Source organism: Sorghum bicolor, chromosome 1 (genome assembly GCF_000003195.3).
Source record: "Sorghum bicolor cultivar BTx623 chromosome 1, Sorghum_bicolor_NCBIv3, whole genome shotgun sequence".
Lineage (NCBI taxonomy): Eukaryota > Viridiplantae > Streptophyta > Magnoliopsida > Poales > Poaceae > Sorghum > Sorghum bicolor.
This window is the reverse complement of record NC_012870.2, coordinates 34,119,306-34,130,541: the sequence shown is the minus strand read 5'-3', so window position 1 is coordinate 34,130,541 and position 11,236 is coordinate 34,119,306.

Here is an 11,236-nt window from a genome sequence, read left to right as displayed (position 1 = left end):
GGCATGCCGGCCCAGCATCATACGACGACAAGAGGTGACGCGCCCCGCACGCTCTCCCCCACCGCTAGGTTACTTCCACATGGGTTGCTCACTCCAAGAAGGGCATTGTCATTCGGATTGGACAATGCCGCGACGTCGCTCGCCAGGGCGATATGCCCAAACGCCCAGACGTACGTGGAGAGATCGATGGTCCTCCCACGTGACTCTGAAGCACGGCCGCCGACGTCCGAGCTGCAAGATTTCTCCCAGGTATGAGGCCTCCGTCGCCTAGGCCCTGGACGATACACAATCACCTCGCTCAGGCAGCGGCTGCTGCAGGAGGGACGTGGATGTTTCTACACCACCGAGCCGGACTCCGACTCCGAGACCGATAGCTACGACCCTACTAGGGAATGCTATCACGTCGACAGGGCGGTTGAAACTACCGACGAGACGCAGGATGCGGCAGCCGGCGGTCGAGCCCCTGCAGCAAGAGAAGATCCCAGGACACCTGGGAACGACAGACAGATCGACCCACTTCCACAGGAAGACAGGGCCGCGCAACTTGCGCAGCTACGAGAGCTCAAGACAAAGCTTGACGAGGATCGTGAGTGCCTCGTCCTGCTCAAGCAAATCCTCGAGCAAGACTTGCCTTACACGCCCGGCGGAAGTGTCCGTAGACGCGCTCGAGAGGTACACCGACAAATCGTCGGAGACGCAGAGCCAGAGCAGCCCGTCAGCCGTTTTCCTCGAGCAGGCCAGAATGTAGTGGCAGCGACAATGCTGCTGCGCAACATGCCAGAACCATCGAACTCCCAAGCTCGACGTATTCGAGACGAGGTACAAACTTTGCTCCAGGTGGCGGCAGTTCAACAAGCCGAAAGCTCGGCTTCTCGACGACGAGGAGCTGCTACTGAAAAGCGCGATGAGCCACCCCTAAACGAAAAGGAGGTGTCGGTCCATCAATAGCCACCCCCTCGAGGAAGAAAGACCACGCTCGTTCTCCCCGTCGACAATCAGCGTCGACACGACGCACGATGTGACATCGAAGAGAATCGACGCCGCCAGCATAGGGACGCGGAAGAGAGCGGTTACAACACACATCGCGGTGGAAGGTACGACAGCGACGAGGAACGGATGGCCCCCGAGCCACCAGGCCCACGGGTGTTCAGCAGGGCAATCCGCAGCACGCCACTGCCCAGTCCGTTTCGACCCCCGACCAGCATCACGAAGTACAACGATGAAACCAAACCAGAGTTGTGGCTAGCCGATTTCAGGCTGGCCTGTCAGCTGCGAGGCGCTTGAGGAGATGATCGAGCCATCATCAGACAGCCGGAAACTCCTCGAGGACCTACACTTGGGGGCTTGTGGCCACCATGCTGCTCCACGGACCCTCGTAGGGAACGCCTTCCGACAAGGCTTCTACTGGCCAACGGCCGTAGCTGATGCCATCGAGCTCGTACGCTCATGCCATGGGTGCCAGTTCTACGCCAAACAGACGCATTTGCCCGCCCATGCTCTTCAGATGATCCCCATCACATGGCCATTTGCGGTGTGGGGGCTCGACTTAGTGGGGCCTCTACAAAAGGCAACAGCGGGGTACACCCACTTGCTGGTGGCTATCGACAAGTTCCCCAAATGGATCGAGGCTCGACCCATCACCAACATCCGCTCCGAACAGGTCGTCCTTTTCTTCACCGACATCATCCACCGATTTGGGATTCCCAACGTCATCATCACTGACAACGGCACTCAGTTCACTGGCAAGAAGTTTTTGGACTTCTGCGATCAGCATCACATCCATGTGAACTGGTCTGCAGTGGCCCACCCTCGAACTAACGGCCAGGTTGAGCGTGCCAACGGCATGATTTTGCAGGGGCTCAAACCAAGGATCTACAATCGCTTGAAGAAATTTGGCAAGAAATGGGTCGAGGAGCTTTCCTCGGTCCTATGGAGCCTAAGGACGACGCCAAGCAGGGCCACAAAATACACCCCATTCTTCATGGTCTACGGCTCTGAGGCTGTTCTCCCAACAGACCTCGAGTATAGGTCCCCTCGACTCAAAGCGTACAACGAACAATCAAATAAAGAGTCTCAAGAAAACGCGGTCGACCAACTCGAAGAAGCTCGAGACATGGCCTTCATCAACTCTGCTAGATACCAGCAGAAACTTCGACGCTACCACGACAAGCACGTGCACAAGAGAGACTTGAATGTGGGTGACCTCGTCCTATGACGATGGCAAAGTAATCAAGGACGCCACAAGTTGACTCCGCCTTGGGAGGGCCCATACGTGGTGGCCGAGGTCTTGAAGCCAGGGACATACAAGCTCGCAGACGAAAAGGGGGCGATCTTCACCAACGCGTGGAACATCAAACAGCTACGTCGATTCTACCCCTAGAATTTCAAAACTTTATGTTCCTGCGTACATTCTGTACCAAGGCCTTGTAAATGAATGCATGAATAAATAAAGTCTTTCCCTCGAGCGACTTACCTTTTCACAAGTCTCAACGTTAGAAGGGAGTGTCGACTATGACCCATCATAGTCGACACCCCCTCGGGGGCTAGCAAGGGGGGTGACCCCCCCCCAAGTGTCGAAAAAACCAAGTAATCCTTTCGTTCCTATCGGTAATCTCACACGGTTGAGTAGTAAAGGTACCTCGAGTCCCCTTAAGGACCAAGAAACAACGAGCCTGAGAACTCCTACGCCCCCGGGCTATGGAAACTCTACTCGCCTCCTCACCCTTGAGGCAATCGAGACCGCCTCGGACAAAAGACCAAGTGAGAAAAAACAAACATATGCGCAAAAAGGAATCAAAGGAGCCTCGAGAGGAAAGACAGATAAACGTTTAACAACCACTTAAAAGATATTACTTAAATACAAGTTAACACAGTACTATACAAAGGGCCCAAGCACCCAGAGCAGGCTCGCAGGCCTTAGTCCGCATCACGGTCCTCACCACCCTCGCCTGCACCTGAGCTAGTCTCAGGGGGAAGTACCTCGGGCTCGAACAGCTTAGCCAACCTCTCCCCAGGAACCTCTGCGTCATCGATCAAGGCGTGGAGCCTTTCTTCGTTCTCCGCGTCGGTCTTGGAAATATCAGTGACAAAGCCGTGGGACACCACCTCCATGTCGTAGGAAAAGCCTGAGCAGACAACCGCCACTGCCCGCTTCACCCCAATATGGAGGGCATCCCGCACCCGATCCCTCAGCGTCGCGCCCAAGTAGCACAGCTGGTCGACCAGTGCGTCGCCTCGAGCTTCCTCCTTCGACTCATCCATGGGCTCGACCTCCCAAGAGGTCGAGAGATCGCTTATCACCATCCGCACTCGATGGTTCAAAGCAACCTCCACCTCAAGCTGGGCCTTGGCGTTGCGAGCCTCGACTTAGGCGGCCAAGAGCTCGTCCTTAAGCCCTGTGAATGCCAACGCAGAAACTTTAGAAAAAACCAAGCACACCTCGAAAAGAAAATCCAACAATAGAAACATACCGGGGATGATCTCCTCCAGAGTCGTGTTTTCGCCAACCAAATTGGTATTGGCCCTCTCGACCTCTTTGTTGGAGCGCGCCAGATCGGTGTTGGCGACGCGCAGGTCCTCGATCGCCTTGCCGGCCTGCGTAATGGCTCCTTCCTTCTCCAGCAGCACCCTCTTCAGACGATCGACGTCGTTAGAGAGGCTGCAGGATCGAGCCCGCTCCGCCTCGAGGTCTTCGAGGGCCTTCTTCTTTGCTTCCTCCATGGCCCGCCTGGCGACCTCGCTGTTCACATACTCCACCTTCATCCTTTGGAAGGATTCTCGGAGGGAGTCCAGGTCGATCTTGAGAAGGCCCAAATCCTTGTCCAGGTCAGCAATGATGTTCTTGTAGGACAGGGCCTCCTCCCGGGCTTTGGACGCAGCCTCCTCGACCGTCAGAGCCTGCTCCCTCAGCAACGTCGTTTCTTCCACCGCCTTCCTTGAGGCCTCTCGAGCCTCGACCAGGGCAGCCTCCCTCGCCTTCTTCTCCTCCTCGAGCGCTATGAGATCTTTATAAGCTTTAAGGAGTTTCTCCTGCGACTCGAGGAGTTGGTCCTTGAGGACGGGGAGCTGCTCCCAGCCGCCTCTTGTGGCGTGAATGAAGCTCGACTTGATACGGGAGGTCTCTTTCAGGTCCTGCAAGCCGGTAGTCGAACAGTTAGCACACAAAACCAAATGCTCTATAAGGATTAAGGGCTAAAAGACTCTTACAAAGTAGGCTGGCCCGAGCCCGTTGTTTACAACGTCCGACAGAAGCCCCACCACGTGCTTCATCTAGAGGCGGAGCTCCTCGACGTGCTCCCACTTCTCAGCCTCCTTCCGATCGTCCAGGAAGATGTTAGGCTCAGACGGATCGGTGGAGGCCCGGATGCGGATCCGATCGGGGCACCAGTTCTCCATCTCCTGGTCGGCCCGCGCCTTGACGCCGCGAATGAGGTCCTCGACGGTCTCGGGGACCCCCCATGGCGCAGGAACAAGTCGACGAGGGGGGGAACCGCCCGTCATCGTCCACCGTCTTCCAGGTGCCCGTCTCGCTGCTTCCGCCTCCACCTGACGTCCCAGCCTCATCCTCCTCGGCGGGAATGCGGTCCTCTCACGCTCGACGTTCCCGGGGCAATTCCGTCCATGCCGTAGATCGTCCCCTTGATCTCAGAATTAGGGTCGACAGGGGTGCGCATCATGCAGGCGAGCGCTACCACACCGTCCGCCTGCCCCGACTCTGCTGGGATCGTGGCGGGCGCCCCTGGACGGAGCCACGCTGGGGTTGGGGGTCCAAAAACTGGCAGACCCTCTTCCTGGTCCCCGGGCTCTTGCGGCGCCAGTAGTACTGGATGGGGCGGACTGTGGGGAGGAGGCTCGAGCGGTTCCTCCAACGGCTAGCCCCCCTGCTGCTGCTGCCCCTCGAGCTCCTGCGACTCTTGTTGGCGACCCTACTCCTGCAGCTGCCGTTGCGTCTCCTGCTCCTGTAGTTGCCGCCTTGCCTCTCGCTCCCGCTCCTCCTCCTCCTCCTCCTCCTTCTTCCTCTGCTCCTCGAGGGAGGGAAGACCGGCAGGCCAGGGTGTCTGTCCCACGACAAGAGAGGTTGAGGCCTCCTCGTCCATAGGACGGGCATCCCTCGACGTCCCGTCGCCACCAGACCCATCACTGATGGTAATGGGACCCCCTCGACCCCCGATCGGGGAGGCTCGGGGGCTCCCTCTTGCCCTTGGGTCTGGGGCGCCTCGGCCTGTTTTGGCGACGACGGGGCAGACTCGGGACGGGGTGGGGCACTCTCAGCACCGGTCGGAGGCCGAGGGTCGGAGGAGCCTGTAAAACAAAAAACAAAGGCCAGTCACTATGATGACCATGGTAAGAACAACACAAGTCCCAAGAATAAGCTACAGACCTGGCTCCTTGGAGGCTGCTCCCACCTTGAGCCTCTTCGCCATCGAAGACTGGGCTCGCTCAAGCGTCCGCTTCAACCTGAGGAAAGAGGAACGAGCATAAAGAATACCGTAATACGAGAAAACATGAAGAATCAGGAGAATAAGAATCACAGCGACGAAGAACTTACCCTACAGGGAGAACGGCTCGCCTGCCGGTACCTCGACCGGTGGGCCTCGAGCCGCCCCGCGTCAAGGCTCCAGGCCCCTCGATGGCAGGTGCTGGCCTTGGCCCAGCGACTCCTGCCTGGCGGGCACCGGGACTGGCGCTCCGGCGGCCGGTATCTCCCTTCTCGAAATGCCGCGGCACGACCGCGGGTCAGCGGCCCCGTCGCCTGGGGCTTAGCTTGCCCACTCGCCTTCGGTGCAGGGGGAGGCTGGGGGCGCGGGGCGGCCCGACTGGTCGCAGGCGCAGGAGGGGTGTCGGCGCGGGGGCGGTGAGTGTTGGGTATTCTTAACATCATTACCAAAAGTAGACTAAGTTTTCTAAATCTAGTAATGGTGCCAAAAATACCAAACCTATCCCTTACACCACTTAAGCCAAGTTGTCATCCCCAGCATGACATGAGAGACGTGGTATTGAAATATGCAATTGCTCTTCTAAATAAATAATGAATGGGATCTGCAAGCGCACAGATTAATACCGATGTAGCATTTTAACCGGGAAGTATTCCAGGTATCGTTATTTATATTTTTACTACTGGGAAGGGATTAGCAATCATCAATATTGATTACAGAATAGAATATGAGATTGAGCATCCATCATTGCATGTATAATTGAGAACATATATCTAACTCTTCATACAGGGATAAGTGTCACATAAAAGATATATGAAATAATGAATAGTGACAAGGAGAATTAATCTGATCTAGCCACATAATAAATATGATAAGCACCTCAATTAGATACTCTAGAAAGTCATTAGCATGGTATTAGAACGAACTACAAGAATATTCCCTAAGTTATTCTCAACTATATAGTCTAGCATTATCATAATTAGTGCAAGCATACTTAGCAATCATTGCGAGACAATACTACGCCCATGCATAGTGATATTAGCAAGGTAAATGAGAAACATAGCAATCACTCCCCTGTAATAATGTTGCTCTGCGAGCCCAATACACGAGAGGGGGACTATATAAGAATCAATGATGCTGTCACTATCACGAACTACCCCACGATCTGGCATATTGGGTACAATCGTAGATAAATACGGTATAAGCACCACGCCTACACAATATCTATCATTTACCCATGGGTCCAATGGATAAACGCTATACGATCCTAAGCATGTATATAGATCCAATCTAACTAAGCCAAGTACATAACTATGATAAACTAAGAACAATATAATCTTGAATATAAGCAAGTAGAGCAAAGTCATAAACAATATATTGAAGTAGAACAAAGTCATATTCATAATATTGAAGAACAAAGATAATTAGAAAGTAATTAGAAGCACAATTAGAGAATTACCAAGAATCCTCTTGACAGATCCGGAAACCAATCGAAGATTGACTCCTTCTAGTTCTAATCCTATGTAGCAATGCTAATCTAGATGTCTAATTGATGTGGTGGCTCTAATCTTGATCAGAGGTTTTTTCTCCCTTGAAGAACAATCAATTAGCGTTGAGAGGCTCTCTCCTCTAGGGGCCAGGGGGTCTGGTTTTATAGTCCCTTCAAGTGAATATGGGCCGTTGGATCAAACCGACATAGATTGTATGGTTTAGATTCATCCTTTAGGTCGGTGGAGATCTCCCACGAAGCAGAGTCCTGATTGGTCTCCAGAGGTGGGCGGGCGCCCAGGGGAACAGGGCGGGCGCCCTGCCTCTGGCCCCGTTTCGCCTCCGCTTCGGTCTCGTGGCTTCTGGAGTCTTCTAGATGTAAGATAATTGCATGGCACGTTAATATCTCTATGTAATCCCGACGTGTGGGCCTTTTTTTTCGTATTTCCTGATAACCCCCTGCAAAAATAGACAAACACCAAAACTCGTGGAATTCTGTCAGATAAAACCTTAAGTCTAGATGTTGATTTCATTTGGATCTTTTTCTTTGTTTATTTGATAATTAAATTTGATACTTAAGGACCGTCAACAAACTCCCCCAAACTTACCTCTTGCTCGTCCCTGAGCAAGGATAGACTCAGCCATGGATCATAAGTTGTTGCAATATCTTTGAAAATTGACGGTACACATGCTTTTTTTAAATAAGATCTCATCTCAGAGTTAGAGTAAACTATCAAGACTTAAAACTTACTTACTTTACCTTTACCATGGGACTTGTAACCGTCACTTCTGTCTTGAGTGGTTAAAAGATAGAACAGTCTAGTCAAGTGCCATGTCTCTTATTCTTGATCAACTATAGCTCTAGAGTCTTTGCAGATTTTCAAATAAAACTCAGAGATTCCTTGTATGATTCTCTCAGATCTCTCTTTTGTGGTATTTCTGGATCCTTACCAAGGCAGTGATGGTATATGCCTTCTCTCAAGATATGTAGTATTTGTGGTATATGGCATAGTGACATTGCCTTCTCTCTCACCCTACTCTAATAAGGCTTTAATATCTGGAGCTCATAGGTGGGAAATAAAGTATACATACTTACAAGACATGTATTGCATAGTCAAACTATGGATCCAAAGAAACAAATCAATAAGTCAAATCAAGATGTGCATATGTGGCGAATGAATGGTGTATGGTGATGATGGTGATAACAATGGTGAAAGTCTAATTCAACTTTTGCTCTTTGAGGGGATACATACCTTCCTTGCTTTTTTGAAACTTTATGAGGAGAATGAGATGCTCTTATTTTTCTTTTCTCTCAGGTGGGTATCTTGTACCCCTAATTCTACTGTCGGACACTTGTCCATTTTTACCTCTCGTCTCACTTTTTCTTTTCTTTCGAGGTTCCGGGCACTTGCCCCTTTTTATTTCCTCGTATTTCTTCTTTTTTTTAGAGCACTCATCTCTTGAGATAATATAGCAAGTGGTAGTAACAAGATAACTGGAGCATTTATTTCACAAGGGAAAAACAAAAATATTTTTGGCTATTCTCTCCCGGATTAGGAGTAGAATATTTTTGGGTGGTTCTGGAGATGGAAATGGATGGATATATGTGGATGGTACTTCCGGAGTAGAAGTAGCATATATGAGTGAACGTGCAAGTGAATCTTGATTTTAACTACATGACAAGCTCCTAAGGGTCTACACAGCTTGACCACACTCAATGCTCATAAGCAGTAAATAGTAAATGTGTGGCTCAAAGTCTAGCAAGTATGTATATATGGCTGTGGTAGGAATTTAATCTCTCATCATACAGGAACTCATCATGCAACATTTTAAAGATTTTCAAAGATAAAATTCTCCAGAATTCTAGCATCTCTAGAAACAGATAAACAGCAACTCAACCTTCCCATATCGTATCCGTTAACAACTTAGAATTCAGATCAAATTTTCATCCCACAAGTTTAGGTTTAGAGCAAGCTTTAAATTATAACAGTTATATCTAAACTTGAGAGAGAACTTAAAATATGCAAATTAGGCAGAGCAACTATTCATCATATCCATGCTAGAGTTTTATTATTAAGATACAGATTAGCATAGCCACTTTATTTATTTATTAAACACACTAAGCAAAAGATATATATATAAGCACAAAATCTTTATTTGGTTTTTCATAGTTATGTATATTTATATTATAAAATAATATAAGTATAAAGATAGATAGAAATACTTATCGGGATAAATGGGGGTGCTCTCCCCCAAGCTGAATTTTGACGTAATTTCTCTTGATGTAGCTAGCAGATGGCAGAGGTGTATTTGAAAGTCGGCAGTATTCTGACAGCGATTAGAATGTCCTCCGTCTGCTAGTCTTCTTGATTCTTAGATTCTGTGAAGCTCAAATAGACAACAAAGCTTGTGGAACTTGATTAAGTGTTAGCATAAATATCCAGCCTTTATCATGTTGAGACTCCTTAATAAATGTTACTCCCTATTTTATATTTTCATTTTATAAAGCAGAAAAGAAATTTTTATTTTATTTTTATGCCACCACAATGAATGTACTTATGGGTTTTATGCCACTCGTCTACTCACATGGGGCTTACTGTTTTTTACATTTTTATTTTCTTTTTAGGATAGCACGAACATGATTAAATAAGTAAACTATTTTTAAATAATTGAAAGGGAAAGGATAACTACCAAGTTTACCTCTTGGCAAGGCGTTCGGTGTTTTTAAGTCCTCCGAACGGGACTCCGTTTTCTCAATTGTCCTGGGATTCGTTGGGTGGCGGAGTCGGTACTTCCGGCAGCGCCTCCTCTTCATGTATAATTATCTTCTCTTTCCATACCTGACTCGGTGCTACAGTCTTCTCAGGATAATTCTGTTTAAACTCTACGTCTTCTGACCTTATCACTTCTCCTTCGTAGTATGCCCATCCATCCTTGATGATTTCCCTCATCTGGTTGCGGTTGCGTCGTTTTCTGACCTGCTTAGAGTCTTCAACGATATAGTTAGGGTCAGTAAAATAGTGGCGTACCTTCTCTGAGGGGAAGTGCATATGGACTTCTCCAGTTCCAATGTAGATAATTGCTTTAACGGTGCTGAGGAACGGTCTTCCAAGGATGATGGGTGGATCGTGTTCGTCTTCTCCCATGTCAATAACTTGAAAGTCTGTGTAGACAAAATGATCGTCTATTTTGACAGGGACATCAGTTACTATTCCTTTAACTTCTCGAAATGTCTGATCTGCCATCTGGAGTTGAATGTATGTTGGTTTTAGGGGCATGGTTCCGAACAAGAGTCGATAGGTGACTGCAGCCATTATGTTGACGCTCGATCCGGTGTCACAAGTCGTCTTGTAGAAGTTGTATCCATTTATGGAGCAATAGATGCTTGGCATTCCTGGGTCATCCTTCTTGGTCAGAAATGGTGACTTAAGTTGATGATCTTGGCCTCCATGAACTGCAGTGACCATCTTAGCTGACTCGGTCCACACTTGCTTGTTCCTGTTCCTCCTGTTGGTCCTCTTCCTTGATTCATGTCGAGATTCATCTAGGATTTGTGTAGTCTTGTTCTTGAAGGAAAATGTCTCCTTCTTCCCTTTGATGTAGAAACTAATCTTGGCAGGACTTGCGTAGATGACAGCTCCCGATGTGTTTAAGAATGGCCTCCCTAGGATGATGGGTGCCCCTCATCATTACCGATCTCTATTTCCACGAAATCTGCTAGGGCATGCAAGGTACCAACTCGGACACAAAGGTTCTTCAATATTCCCTTCGGAAAACAAACTGCAAACACATGGTTGTTTCAGATAGAGGATATGTAAAGAATTTTTCATAGAGTACCCTGGGCATAATGTTGACACTATAGCCAAAGTCGCAGAGTGCTTCTAGGAAGTCCACCATGCCGATGGAGATCGGGATGACGGGGCGTCCTGGATCGCCTCTCTTGACCGGCAGAAGGTTAGTAGTAACTTCAGTGACGGGGTTACTCCAATTACCTGCATCAAACATGTCTACAAGATTTGCAGATTCTAATCCGTCCGGTTGTGATGGTATACCTGGGTTAGTAGCAGGAACAGCAGAAGCTATTTGATTTAACTGAGATTTAATCATTTTATTAAAGCTAATTTGATTCTTGATGGCAGTAGAGAAATTATCCATTCTATTATTTATATTTTATAGCATTTTATCATTAGATGCCAATTTCTTAGATAGGTTATCCATTAGCTTTCCTTGATTGGACACTAACTCTCTCAGAGGTGGAAAATTATTATTATTGTTGTAAGAATTGTTACCTTGATAATTACCTGAGTAGTTAG